This window comes from Polistes fuscatus, unplaced genomic scaffold, assembly GCF_010416935.1.
Source record: "Polistes fuscatus isolate 324 unplaced genomic scaffold, CU_Pfus_HIC Scaffold9, whole genome shotgun sequence".
Classification (NCBI taxonomy): Eukaryota; Metazoa; Arthropoda; class Insecta; order Hymenoptera; family Vespidae; genus Polistes; species Polistes fuscatus.
The window spans coordinates 8,439,633-8,453,327 of record NW_025113173.1 but is presented as its reverse complement, the minus strand read 5'-3'; the positions used below and the strand labels follow the sequence as shown (position 1 = coordinate 8,453,327).

Below are 13,695 nucleotides of genomic sequence, written 5' to 3'. Positions count from 1 at the left end.
CATCTATTGAACATAAGGATATTCTAACGCAAATTATACCTAATGTACCTATGGAAAATACTAAGCTTTGTAATACATGCATACTGTATCCAGATGTACCTCAGCATCTACCACCTTTAGATTTAGTTCTGAAAGATTAATTTCGCCTCGTATTCCTTTTATGCAGATCAGACGTCAGAGACTTGTGAATGTTAAATAAGCCATTTATAGTCAATTAATTACCGTGCCTGTTTCAGTTAATACAATGGTCAAATCTCTTCAAAGAAATATTGATGATGATTATTGTATAAATGTACATATTAAACATAAGAAAATTGACCGATCTTGTTACTTACATGGCATTGTTAACAATCGTACAATTAATGCTTGGCTACAATTTTTAATACCGTCTCCGTTGTATAGAATGTACGATATTAAAATTGATTATTCATTTTTTATTGAAAATCAAATTCACGACAAAATTGAACAAAATGATGTCAGCAAACACATTCCTGTAGAAGAGAGTCTTACCGCGGACCAACAGATATTAATGTGGGATGAAGAACAATATTTACGTAAAGCACTTGGCAAAGAAAATTTACCTCAAAGTTTATTATTTGATAAACATGCAGTAGAACTTTCTTTTCCTGCAATTTACCTGGGTCAGTTCCGTAATTTTAGAGATGGCATTACAGTAACACCATTTATGATGGCTACTAGTGAGCTTAGAAGATCTGATCGTTTTGCAGTTACACCTTATCATTTACTGTATATGGCAATGAAGATTATGAGGACTCAAGTCAGTGACTCTTTCACAGATACTTTTAAAAATTTTAGTAAGGATAACAAAATTACTAGAAAACAAATTGAAGATGAACAATACATTAACGATTGTATCGAAACCAATCTTGCGTTTCTAAGAGCTATTCTAAAATCAATGTGGTATTTGATGGATCGTAAAAAAGACCTTTTTGCCATGATTAGATAGTTGGGTAAACCAACTATTTTCCTTACTGTGAGTGCCAATGAAATTGGTTGAAATGATTTTCTCCAAAAGCTTTATAAATTCAAACACAACGGCGAAAATATTTCTGCAGAATCATCTAAACTCTTACATTATCTTGATAAAACATCACTTATCAATGAGGATGCAGTTACGTGTGCTATACATTTAAACAAATTGGTTATTGTGCTGTTAAAAATTTTAAAATCACCTAAATTCAGTCCTTTTGGAAAATACTATGTTGTACATTATTTCAAACGTATTGAATTCCAGCATCGTGGTAGTCCACACGCTCACATACTACTGTGGCTAGCTAATGCTCCAGAAGATGCACTTGATAAAAATCATCTGGATGTTATTGCATTAATTGATAACCTAATATCTGTTTCATCTCAAGAAGCATCAAGTAACATTAAACTACAAACACACAAGCATACGTTTACATGTTACAAAAAAATTGTGGCAAATAAACCGCAGCAATGCAGATTTGAAGCACCTTTTATGCCTAGTAGGTCTACTGTCATATTATCACCCATGCAAAAAGATGAGCCGCATTTTAAAAATTATCTTCAACGTTCAAAAGCTATTTGGATTAATCTCGAAAATAATGATTACTCAGATATAGATTCATTTTATGAAAATAACAATATCACTTCTGATGAAGATTATAACAATATACTTCGATCTGGAATTAAAAGGCCAAGAGTTTTTATCAGACGTTTACCTTGTGAAAAATGGCATAACCCGATCAATCCGTTTATATTTAATATTTTAAAATCTAATACAGATATCCAGTTTATCTCTGAAGAATATTCATGTGCCAATTACGTTGCAGAGTATGTAAATAAAACCAACCGTGGTATTAGCTAAATACAACGTCAGATTATTGCACTTATGAATGAAAATCTTGATTTTCACATTGTAGAAATAACCAGAAAATTAGGCGTCAATATGCTAAACAGTGTAGAGATAACTAGTCGAGAGGCTGCTTAGTATTTACTGCGGAAGCCATTGTCAAAAAGTTCTCTTTTTGTTGCCACCATTCAAACTATGTGGCTAATTGATCGTCAAAGAATAAGAAGAACACGTAAACAATTAGATTCGATAGGTATTGGAGAAGATTCTACAGATATTTTGAAGGAAAATTGTTTTTATAAATATGAACACCGACACCAGGATTTGGAAAATGTAACATTTGCTCAATTTGTTGCTAATTATAACATTAAACGCAACAATATGTACACGAAAATAAAAGTTCCACGTATTATTCGTTATAGAAATTATGATATGGGACAAGATTTGAATAATTATAAACGTGAAATTGTATCTTTACATTTTCCATTTAGAAATGAAGATGAAGAATACTCGCTGGAATGAAATTCATTGAAATATACAACAATTATGAAGATGTAATTTTAATTAGACGCAAAGAATTTAAATTTTACTTGGATATCCATAAAACTATCGAAATTTGTCGAAATTTATGTCGAGAAGATGGTATTCAAGATAACAATGAAATGCAAGATGTTGCTCATGTTATGCTTGATCCTAATCAATTTCGAAATTTATGTAACGATCCAATTTTCGATGTAAACAGCGATCTTCGCTTAGCTGTACTTAACAAACTAGGTCCTATTGCTAAAAAACAAAAAAATTTAATGCCCCATATTCAATTTTGTGAGTTAAAGAGAATGGCAAACGATAAGCAAAGAGAGCTTTTGCTACATGTTATTTCAACTCTATTAACTACAAATCGTGATCCATTTCAAATACTCTTTACGGGTCCAGCAGGATGTGGTAAAACATTCGTTATAAAAATTCTCATGGAGATTTACAACCGATACAATGATAACGATTGATATTGCAACTCTTATATTGCTTGTGCTTCAACAGGTAAAGCTGCTGTCGCTATAGATGGAACAACTATACATACTGCTTTAAAATATCTCTGTCAAAGTTACTTCCTTTAAGTATCGAAATAGTTCATCAATATAGAGTATTATTTAAATACGTGAAGGTCTTAATCATTGATGAAATCAGTATGATTAGTGCTAAACTACTTGCTCAAATTGATTCACGTTTAATGCAAATAACAGGAAATTTCAACACTAATTTTGGTGGTTTAGATATTATTCTTATTGGAGATTTACGCCAATTACCTCCAGTTAGAGCTACTTCAATATATAAACAACAAATCAAAGGATTGTTGGACTTATTTTGTGGCGAGGATTAAAATTTTTGTGTTAGACCAAGTAATGAGGCAAGCAAATCAGCAGTTTTCTTCTATATTAACTAAAATTGGAAGCGGTGAACAACTTAGCGTTTTTAAATTAGCTTTGTTAGAATCACGTTTTGTAACTACTGAAGAAGCAAATCTAAATGTCCGAATGGAATTCGATTATTTAATACAAATGAAGCTGTATAAAGATATAACAATAAAATTTTAAATCTTGCACAAGACAAAATTACTTCAATAGGAAAAGATGTATTCACTGGTTGTACATCAGCAGAGCAAATAGCTTCTTTTCGCCAAAAGCTGCACAGAATGTCATTAATTGATACTGGAGGATTGCCTTACGAAATTATATTTGTGAAGGATGTTTTCCACACGATAACGACAAACATAGATGTGTCTGATGGTCTAGCAAATGGAGCTGTAGGTAAACTAGCTCATATTAATACAATGAAGATGGAGAAGTAAATGTTGTGTGGCTTGAGTTACCGCATTCACTACAGATTTGCCAGAAAATCAAAAAGAAAGTTACTGGAAATGTTGCTGCTATTCAGATTAAAAAAACAGCAGTACTGACCGGACGAAGATCTTCAACTATTTCTTGTAACAACAATAAAATAATTAACGTTAAGCGTTCACATTTACAACTACTTTGTGCTTGTGCAACGACAATTCACAAATCACAAGGGAGCACATATCCCGAAGTTGTTTATGAATATGATAAAAAACATCAATTGACATTAGTCTATGTCGCTTTGTCACGCGTAACAACTATCGAGGGCTTTTACATTACAGCAAAAGATAATGATAATACTTTTTATCACGGCCGAAGACCATCAACTGCAATGATTAGTTTTCAAGATGAATATAAGAGACTCTCAAATAATCGCTTAGTGACAATTAGTAAAGACTTCCAACATTTTATGAACCAAAGAAAGGTTTGACACTGTATACTTTAAATTGTCAAAGTTTGCGAGCTCACTCAAAGATATGATTGATTCTATTTTACAAGAATCTAAAATTTTAATGTTGAGTGAAACTTGGTTACATGATAACGAGTCTGTTAGTATACCAAATTTCAATTGTATAATTCAATACAAACGACCAAATGTTCGAGCTGGAGGAGTTGCTATCTATCACAATGCGAATGATACAACTAACTTTCTGATTACTAATATCGACATGACTGTGAGACAGTCCGATTTTGTTAGTACTGCTATATCATCACTGGGTGATTTTTGTATAGCAGAGTGTACAACGGAAGATGGTAAAATAATTGTGTCAATAGCAGTTTATATTTCTCCAAATCAAAGAATTGAAAATATTATTCATTTCTTGGAACGGGTGCTATCTCCATACACAGCATATAGAACACTATATATGGGTAAAGGCGAGGATAAGTTACCAATTATTTTACGTAGAGATTTCAATAATAACTTTAACTCGTAAAATTCTTATGGACTCATAAACTTTTACGTGAAGATTTTAATCTTTCAATAAATAATGACAGAACAGTTCCTACAACCCGATATGGTACTACAATTGATGCTGTATTTACACGATTTAGAAAACGTTTCAACTAGACTATTTGTATCATATTTTAGCTACCATAAGCCTCTTGTAACTCACATGACCATTGAATCACAAACAGATCATGTAATGAACGTTAATTAATTAAATTCCAATACTTATGAATTGTATCTATATATATAATAATAATAAAGTTATTTATATTATTTAAATTATCATCCAGCGTTTTTATGCCACAAGGCTTCTCACTGAAGAGCCAATAAAGTATTAAACCTTGTTGTATTTGTTTAACCAAGTGCTTTATTCTTATTTCTTATTTTATTTTTTATTTTAATTAAACGATTCTTCTTCCTTATGTATAAATAAATAGGATTATACTTATTATTTAATGTATTAATATGCCTCCTGTATTAATATGCACTTAGCTACGCTTTTACTTTTATTGTTATATAAATAATTTAAAAAAAACTGCTTTTGCTAAAAAATAATATGAGAAAACGAAAGAATAAATTTTATTAGATTTTTACACTGTTTTCAACACATTAATTACACAGTTAAAGTTATGAATTTTCAAAACAGACACTTGCATAAAATAGTGCTTATTTACTGCTCACACCAATGCCTCTTATAATATTATGCACGTTACTACGCATTCACATTTCTTATAGTACAACAGATTTTAAAAAAAACATGCATTGCTAAAAGATGATCTGATAAACTGTTAACATAAAATACACTTTATATTTTAACTATTCTATGCATTCAATGCACATGTAAACTTGATTTTGAATAATTTTGCTTTGCATTATAATATGCCTAATGTCAGCTGGCACTAACCCCGTATATATTAATATGTACTTTACTACGCATTTATATTTCTTATAATAAACCTTTTCTTCAAAAAAACATGCATTGCTAAAAGATGATCTGATAGACCGCTAGCATAAATAACACTATGATTTTAACATTTTTTTCAAGATATGCAATAAACTATTAAAAATTATTAATTCCAAACAAAAATGCCTAATATAAAATGAGGCTTATATACTGCTAGCACTAACGTTTTCTATATTATTATGCACTATACTACACATTCACTTTTATTGTTATATTAATAATTTTCAAAAAAACTACCATTACATAAAGATGTTCTTATAGACCCCAAGAATAAATTGATCTTAAAATTTTACACTCTTTTTAACAACCTTAATACACCGTTAAAACTTTTGAATTTTCAAATCAAAGGCTTAGCATAAAAAAATTCTTATATTCTACTGGCACTAGCGCCTTTTATATAATTTAGCTCTATATACACATTAAAATTTCATGTTATATAAATATTTTACAGAAAAACTACTTTTTCCTAAAGATGATCTGATAAAACGAAAAAATAAATTGCACTTAGATTTTTACACTTATTAACACAACCAGTACACCGTTCAATCTTTTGAATTTTTAAAACAAAGGCTTAGCATAAAAAGATTCTCATATTATAGTCGCACTAGCGCCTTTATATTAGTATAAACTATACTACACATTTACATACCTTCTTAAATAATTCATTAAAAAAACAAATACCATTGCTAAAAAATGATCTGATAAACCGCAAAAATAAATTGTACTTTGATTTTACACTCCTTAACACATTCAGTAAACCGTTAAAACTATTTAATTTTAAAAACAATAACTTTGCATGAATAGATGCTTATATTCTACTCGCATTAACGTATTTTATACTATTATGAATTTTACTACTCATTCACATTTCTTACAGTACAGCTGATTTTCAAAAAAAGTACTTTTTCTTAAAAATGATCTGAGAGATCGCAAGAATAAATTGCACTTACAGGGGGACCTTACACTGGGACCCCCACAGATCTTAACGAGCTTTGGTGTATTAGTAGTATACTTTTAGGGTGCTGTCGTGGTAAAGGGTTTTTTCAATATGCGCAGTCGTTTTTGAGAAAAAAGGTTTTAAATTTTTAACTTTTGCTGTATATATGTTCAAATTATTTTAATTTTGACTGTGTCTCAAGTGACGCGATAGCGTCAGTAGTAGCGTTTTGCTTCTCGCGCGGTTAATCAGTGTTCGATCCTTCGTAGGGAAAGTTTTTTTTATTAATTTTTTTTCTTTCTGTTTTCTAATTTTTTTCATATTTATTAATTATCATATATACAGGAAAGAGAAAATTAATTATTACAAAAAAAATTAGAAATAATAAATTTTTTAAAATCTTGCGCAAATAATAAAGGATAATTGATTACTTGAATTACAATTAACATTTTATTTTTTAACAGGTATATAAAAATAAATAAATCTTCAATATACTAACAAACAACAATCGTATATATTCTATTCATTAACAATTTCGTGTATAATTTTTTTATATCTACGAGTTTTAACATTTATTTTACATCTATTATTATTCAATACATGCAGGCTCCAGAGTAATAGTTGTTATAAAAGCATTCAAAACAATAAATTTTTTCACATCTCGCGCAATTAATGAAAGATGACTTGTTACATAAACAACGACTTTTTAAAAGATCTGTTGGAAAACAACCTGATGAACGTTTAAAAATATTTCTCTTTCATTTGGTTTTAATAAGGCATGAACTTAATATTATATCTACATGAAATTTTTAATGATTAGAATATATACGAATTTTTTTTGTTAGTATATTGAAGATTTATCTATTTTTATATACCTGTTAAAAAATAAAATATTAACTTTAATTCAAGTAATCAATTTTCCTTTATTATTTGCGCAAGATTTTAATAAATTTATTATTTCTAATTTTTTTTGTAATAAATAATTTTCTTTTTCTTGTATATATATAAAAATTAATAAATATGAAAAAAAAATTAGAAAACAGAAAGAAAACAAATTAAAAAAAAAACTTTTCCAACGAATGATCGAACACTGACTAACCGCGCGAGAAGCGAGAACGCTACTACTGACGCTATTGCGTCACTTGATACGCAGTCAAAATTAAAATAATTTAAAAATATATACAACAAAAGTTAAAATTTTAAAACCTTTTTTCTCAAAAACTACTGCGCATTTGAAAAAACCCTTTACCACGATAACACCCTAAAAGTATACTACTAATATACCAAAGCACGTTAAGATCTGTAGGGGTCCCAGTGTAAGGTCCCCTTGTTAGATTTGCAAACTCTTTTACCAAATTCAATACACACATTCTTCTTTTTATCGTTAGCAAATACATACTTGTTTTTCTTTGCTTCAGAGAATATAAGTATTTAAATTTAATTAATATTTGCCTAACATTGTTTTTGCGTTTCTTTGTAGTTCCTTGCTTGAAGAACTTTTTGTCATCTCAATTCGGATATCGAACGAAATGTATTTTAGTAAGCCCTAAATAATTTACGTTAGATTCCTTTAAGTGCATTTACTTTGGAAAATTTTGAAAATGTGGTTCTTCTTCGTGCGTCATACGGCAATATTTTCTTCACATCTGTTTATGTTTACCTTTTAACCTTCGGTATCTCAAATCTATTAAGAAAATATTCGTTTCTCCGAATTTTATTGGAAGGTTGGGGAATAAAAAGGTGGACAAAATTCTATAATTGCAGTAGTAGTTTTTTGGTTTTTTTTTTATTCGTAAATCGTTTTAGCTATAGAAAAAAAGTACGTACTTTTTTACTATCTATCCGTGGTAAGTAAGAGGATAGGAAAACTTATGTTTTTGATTTCAACAAAAAAGTCTTTTCTTATATAACGGTAAGGAATTTCTGAATTTTAACGCAAATAAAAAATTAAAATCTCGATTCAACTTTACGTAGAATATTTTTATTTTCCGTATATAACGGATGTCACAGCAACGTTATCAAAAAAGGGCGTAGAACTAAGGTCCCAAATATTGGTCGTAGATTTTTAATTTTGCAGAAAATGCAGTTCTATATATATCTATTTTATAGGTTGTCATTCTGAAAAAAATATTGTAAAAATTATTGTAAAAAAATAATGTAAAAAAAATAACTGGTGTGTGTACTTATATACACACGTAAGAAGTTATACTTCTTTGGCGTACCAAAAAGAATATAACATCAATAACCTAAAAAAAAATTCGAAAAATAACTTAAAAAAAAAACTGGTGTCTGTACTTATGTAAGTACGTAAGAAGTTATACTACTTTGGCGTACCAAAATGAATATAGCATCAATAACCTCAAAAAAAACTTCAAAAAAATAAGTATAATCCTATTTATTTATACATGAAGAAGAAGAAGGGTTTAATTAAAATAAGAAACAAAATAAGAAATAAGAAATAAAAAAAAAACATCAAATAATAAACTTTGAGGTAACTTTTCCTCGCCAGGTGCAATACGTAAATATTGTTCTCTATCCCACATTAATGTCTGTTTGTGCGCCGTAAGACTCTCTTCTACAGGAATGTGTTTGCTGACATCATTTTGTCCAAATTTGTCGTGAATTTGAATATCATTAAAAAATGAATCATCAATTTCAATATCGAACATTCTATACAATTGAGACGGTATTAAAAGTTGTAGCCAAGCCTTAATTGTACGAATGTTAACAATGCCATGTAAGTAACTAGATCGGTCAATTTTCTTATGTTTAATATGTACATTTATACAATAATCATCATCAATATTTCTTTGAAGAGATTTGACCATTGTATTAACTAAAACAGGCACGGTAATTAGTTGACCATAAATGGTTTATTTAACATTCAAGTCTCAGACGTTTGATCTGCATAAAAGGAATACGGGGCGAAATTAATATTTCAGAAACTAAATCTAAAGGTGGTAGATGCAGAGGTACATCTGGATATTTGAAGCCGTTATATGTTGACAGTACTAGATTATTCTTCTTGTTTAAAGCTTTGTGCATTTATTACATAGCTTAGTATCTTCCAGAGGTAAATTAGGTATAATTTGTGTTAAAATATCCTTATGTTCATTAGTCATTTATCACTCTTTTAAATTCTTTTTAAACAACAATCTCTCACGTACTGAGCATAGATTCCAAAATGAATCGTCCAAGAATTTTATTTTAAGTTCCTTATGAGCTCGTTTAAAATGAAAATAATTGCTATATGGTAAAGAAGGATCTAAAATTATATCAATTTGCTTGCCAGTGGAATGATTAATTACTGGTCTGAAGAGTTACAATAAATAGAGTGTACTTATGATTGAGGTAATTCCTGATCCATGATTGTGTCTTTGTTTAACGAGTTGCGTTCTTCATCCGGTACAATGTCTTGATTAGACAATACATGTATAATCGAAGCATCAGCTAAATGTTGATAATTTCGTGCTTGAGATCGTGAACTTTGCTCCATATTTGTAAATATAATGTTTTTTGATGTTATACGATGATGACACAGCATAGAAGAATTTTCCATATGCACATCAGCTTGTACAGTAATATAGTTGTGATAGTCATCCTTTGCAGTAGACAACGATGCATCTTGAAGAAGTAAGTTTAATAAATAAAGACGAAATTCTCAAACGTACCAAAAGAAGTATAACTTCAAAAAAAGGTATTTTATGTTAGCTTCTCACTAGATCATCTATTAGCAATGCACGTTTCATTGAAAATCAGTTGTTTTAAAAAAAAGTAAATGCATAACAAATTACATAATATTATAAAAGGTGTAAGTGCGTGCAAAATATAATCATATTTTACCGCAAAGAATTAATTGTGAAAATCCAAATTAATGAAAGGTGTATTATATGTGTAGAGAATGTGTAAAGACCTCAGTGTATTTAATATTATTGGTCTATCAGATCATCTTTAGCAATGCAAGTTTTTTTGAAAATCACATATTATAAAAAGTGTGAATGCTTAGCAAAGTGCTTAAGAATATAAAAAGCGTTGGTGCGAGCAGAATATGAGCATCTTTTTATGACAAGTTTTTTTTTTAAATTCAAAAGTTTTAACGGTTTATTGAATGATTAAAAAAAGAGTTAAAATCAAAGTGCAATTTATTCTTGTGTTCTCTCAGATCATTTTTAAGCAAAAGTAGTTTTTTGGAAATTATTTACATAACAAGAAATGTAAAAGCTTAGAAAAGTTCTTATTAATATAAGAGCCGTTAGTGCCAGAAGACTATATGCAAACTTTTAAGCAAAGCTATAATATTCCAAATCAAGAACTTAAAATGTATATTGATTGCATAGAATAGAAAAAATTAAAATCTATTTATTTTACCTGTTAATCAGATCATCATTTTGCAATGCAAGTCTTTTTGAAAATCTGTTGTACTATAAGATATGTGATGCGTAGTAACGTGCATAATAATATAAGAACAGAAGTGTGAGCAGAACGTAAGCATTATTTTATGCAAGCATTTGTTTAAAGAATTAAAAATTTTAACGGTTCATTTATTGTGTAGAAAAGAGTGTACAAATCTAAGTGTAATTTATGTTTGCCGTCTATCTGATCAACTTTTAGCAATGGTAGTTTATCTGAAAATTATTTATATAACATTAAAACTGAATGCGTATTTAAGTGCATATTAATATAGTAGGCATTAGTGGCAGCTGACTAGAAGCATAGAAGCTTAAATGTGTATTAATACATAGAATAGTAAAAAAAAATTTTATTTCATGTTAGCTGTTCGTCAGATCATCTTACAACAATGCACGTTTCATTGATATAAGTTGTACTATAAGAAAAGTGAATGCAGAGCGAAGTGTATAATTATATAACAGGCGTTAGTGCGAGCAGAATATAAGCATCTTTTCATGTTAGGCATTTGTTTTTAAAATTAAAAATTTTTTACGGTTTATTAAATGTGTTGAAAAGAGTGTTAAAATCATTGTGTAATTTATGCTAGCGGTCTAACTGATCAACTTTTGGCCATGGCAGTTTTTCTAAAAATTATTTATATAAAAATTAATGTGATAGCGTAGCAAAGTGTATGTTAATACCGGAGGCGTTAGTGCCAGCTGCCTAAAAGCATAGAAGTTTAAATGTGTATTGAATGCATACGATAGTAAAAAAAAGTGTATTTCATGTTAACTGTTCATTAGAACATCTTTTAGCAATGCACGTTTTATTGAATATCAGTTTTACTATAAGAAAATCGAATGCGTAGTAAAGTGTATAATATATAGTAAACGACAATTCAAGCATAATATAAGCATTTTTTATGCTAAGCCATTGTTTGGAAATAAGAAAGTTTTAGCGGTTTATAAAATGCGTTGAAAAGAGTGTAAAAGTCTAAGTGCAATTTATTCTTGCGGTCTCTCAGATCATCTTTAAGAAAAAGTAGTTTATTTGAAAATAAGTTGTAATATAAAAAATGTGAATGTGTTTCAAAGTGCATAATTATATAGAAGGCGTTAATGATAGCTAAACATAGGCATATACATATACATAGCTGAATGCTTCCAAATCAAGTTAACATGTCTATTAAATGCATAGAATAGTAAAAAAAAAGTCTATTTCATGTTAGATGTTCATCAGATCATCTATTACCAATGCACGTTTTATTCAATTTCAGTATTAATAGAAGAAATGTGAGTGCAGAGCAAAGTTCATAATAATATATAAGGAGTTAGTGCTAGCTAACATTAGTCATATTTTTATGCAAAGCCAAAGTATTCAAAAATAAGTTCACATGTGTATTGAATGAATAGAATAGTAAAAATATAAAGTTTTTTTTATGTTAGCTGTTCATCAGATCATGTTATAGCAATACAAGTGTTTTTAAAAATCAGTTGTACTCTAAGAAATGTTAATGCGTAGTAAATTTCGTAATAATATAAAAGGTGTTAGTGTGAGCAAAATATAATCATATTTTGACGCAAAGCTTAAATTGTAAAAATCCCAATGTTTGAAAGGTGTATTATATGTGTAAAGAAAAGTATAAAGGCTTAAGTGTATTTAATATTATTAGTCTACCAGATAATCATTTAGCAATGGTAGTTTTTCTGAAAATTATTTGTGGGATGCGAGCACCTCCAAGCCAAACACTTAAATAGGCATTCGTGAGGAGATTGGACGGTGGGCCCTGGATAGCTCAATGGTTAAGAGCAGTCGCCCGGAAAGCGGAAGACCCGGGTTCGAGTCCCGGTCCAGTCAGTCCAACGGCCCAATTTTTTTCACGAATCCTACATGTGGGGGCTCAGCCGGGATGGAGGTTTGCTTTGTGTCACACGTCTACGACCGCGCAATAATTTATGAAAAATAATTAAAATGAACATCTATCAAAGAGAGGTTAGGCCGACATAAGACGCGCAGTGGTGACGCTAACGATTAGCTTGGGAACTAGGGAAGAGGTGTTCCATCCTCGTGTAAGTTATACAGCGTTGGTGGTTAAGTCTGTATTAAAGATCGAGGTTGTATTGGGAATAGCACCCTCGTGTAAGTTATACAGCGTTGGTTTATGTCTGTATTAAAGATCGAGGTTGGACACAGGTTTTGGTTTGTCGGTTCGTTGGAAAAAGATCTAATGACGGACATTCGGGGTCGAATGTGGTTGCGGGGAAGGGGGGGTGGAATGTGGGATGCGAGCACCTCCAAGCCAAACACTTAAATAGGCATTCGTGAGGAGATTGGACGGTGGGCCCTGGATAGCTCAATGGTTAAGAGCAGTCGCCCGGAAAGCGGAATACCCGGGTTCGAGTCCCGGTCCAGTCAGTCCAACGGCCCAATTTTTTTAACGAATTCTACATATTTGTACAACAAAAAAAGTAAATGCGAAGCAAAGTGCCAAATTATATAAAAGGCGTGGATCGGAGCAGAATATAGAAATCTTCTTATGCCATGTTTTTGTTTTGGAAATTTAAAAGCTTAACAGTGTATTAAAACTTTTGAAAAAGGTGTAAAAATCTATGAACAATTAATTTTTGCAGTCCCTTTGATCATCTTTTAGAAAAAGTTGTTTATTTAAAAAACAATTGTATTATAAGAAACGTGAATGCGTAGTAAATTACATATTAATATGTACGG

General features: G+C 30.1%; 1 non-coding gene across 1 annotated transcript; it reads left to right on the top strand.

Annotated features, from left to right (window-relative positions):
- The first annotated feature begins 12,750 nt into the window (after positions 1-12,750).
- Positions 12,751-12,825, top strand: Trnas-gga. The gene has a single exon. It is a non-coding gene; the product is annotated as a tRNA-Ser (tRNA).
- Positions 12,826-13,695: the final 870 nt, after the last annotated feature.